The sequence below is a fragment of the Etheostoma spectabile genome, chromosome 10 (assembly GCF_008692095.1).
Source record: "Etheostoma spectabile isolate EspeVRDwgs_2016 chromosome 10, UIUC_Espe_1.0, whole genome shotgun sequence".
Taxonomy (NCBI): Eukaryota; Metazoa; Chordata; class Actinopteri; order Perciformes; family Percidae; genus Etheostoma; species Etheostoma spectabile.
In genome coordinates this window covers 598,756-600,472 of record NC_045742.1, presented here as the reverse complement: position 1 = coordinate 600,472, position 1,717 = coordinate 598,756, and the positions used below count along the sequence as shown (strand labels likewise).

The 1,717-nt window shown below is 40.2% G+C and overlaps 1 protein-coding gene across 1 annotated transcript in view; it reads left to right on the top strand.

Annotated features, from left to right (window-relative positions):
* Positions 1–312: 312 nt before the first annotated feature.
* insb (preproinsulin b) overlaps positions 313–1,717 on the top strand; it is a 2,742-nt gene continuing 1,337 nt past the window's right edge. Inside the window, exon 1 of the mRNA XM_032528087.1 lies at positions 313–611. The gene's annotated coding sequence lies outside the window, so the exon portion shown is untranslated. The remainder of the gene's footprint in view (positions 612–1,717) is intronic.

The window sequence follows — 1,717 nt, the reverse complement described above, 5'->3', positions numbered from 1 at the left end:
GATTAATTATTTAGTCATTCTTTGCATCGTGGCAACTAGTGTGCAACTGTCTTTCCTTCATAGCCTACCTTTAATCTACATCATGATATTTCTAATTTATAGTCGTTTAAATAAATAAATAATTGTAAGAGGGATAGACAGACTTCTCATTCCTCATGCACACAGCTCTACCTTACAGCCACCCCTAGTGGTCCCTAAACACGCCTGGAAGCGCTCTAATCTACAGTGCGTGATCAGAACATGACGCGTTTGTCTTGTGTGAGAGAGTGTGAGAGAGTGTGAGAGGTGCCAGTCAGGACAGAAGGGATTAAATTGTGCGTCTCCATCTGTGGCTGCCATCCCTTCAATCTATCCCAACCCTGATGTTTTTTCCCACTCAGTTAAATGACTTAGTGCCACTCAAGAGCAGGATCAACATGCTTACGGGTCAGAGTGTTAATGAGAGGACCAGGCATTTCCCTCTGTGGCCGACAAAAGCCAGGTGCAGAGTTATAAAGGGGAAAGTTATACCTAGCCAGGTGGAGATTTTCTCTGTACCCTTCTAGTCTTATAGACCTAGCCTTTTTATTTGTAACAAACAACGGCTCTGCTTCACTGAAGCCTCAACAAGGGTAAGCAAATTTCTCTGTATTCCCTTAAGATTTCAACTTTTTAAATTGATGTGTATAATAACCAGGGATGAGAGTAAAGAGTTGCACGAGCTTGGGACACAGCCAAGAGGGATAGAAAGAGCACTCTGCCAATGTAGTAAAGGCTGGCACAGCTGCATTGTTAAAGACACTGTTAAAATGATTCATTTTCAATCCAATAGTCTGCAGTACACTATAAAATGTCCACAAAAAGGTCTATATAGCTTCCAAATGACTGCTAAATATGTTTTTCACCTTGAAACAGGAGCTGAACTTCCAACTCTGGTAAGTATCCATCACAAATGGGATTTGACAAATGAAAATTCTGTAATCTTGGCCAGATCACTCCCACTCCTGAGCATTAGAGCTGCTAAACCTGAGAGAGCAAGGTGTGGAGTGCCCTTGTGGAAACACTGACAGTATCCACGGCGATGGTGTCGGGACAAAGGCATCCTGTCTAGCTTGTAATAGATGGTGCTTTGATAAATCCTGGGAATAAAAAGGAATTAAAATCAAACCAATACTCATTTACTTCAATAGGGCATTGTATAGAAAGAACATTAAACATAACCTAAATGAACAATTTAAATATGACCAAAGACACGCTACAGTCCACCCTGGTAGAGTCTTAGGGCTGATTTGAACTTTAAACCAGCACTAAGCCTATCCAATTATTTCAGGGATTTAGACGTATCATTACCAGCTCACCTCAGTAAATAACTGATTGAAGTCAACCTAGGTCATCAAGACAAAAAAATCTTAATCTTTGACTCACTCTAGCTTCGGCTTTAGAGATTTAAGTCAAATATTACCTAATGTCTTTTCAGCGGACCTTGTGTCCCAGCGGCTTTCATTCCTGCTCTTTGACTTCCAATGAAATAATGAATTGTTCAGTTTTCTGCTAACTTCAAAGCCCTTATTTGGAGTTGGGGTATTACTGCATGCCCTCAGTGTTTTTTATCAGTTATCATACTCTCAAAGCCTGAAGCTATCTGGTGGAATTTCAAACGAACATCGTAACATATCTATATCTAAAGTTATTAAAAGAAAGTGGTTTTGTAATGCCCAAGTGTCATCAAGAAGAGGTC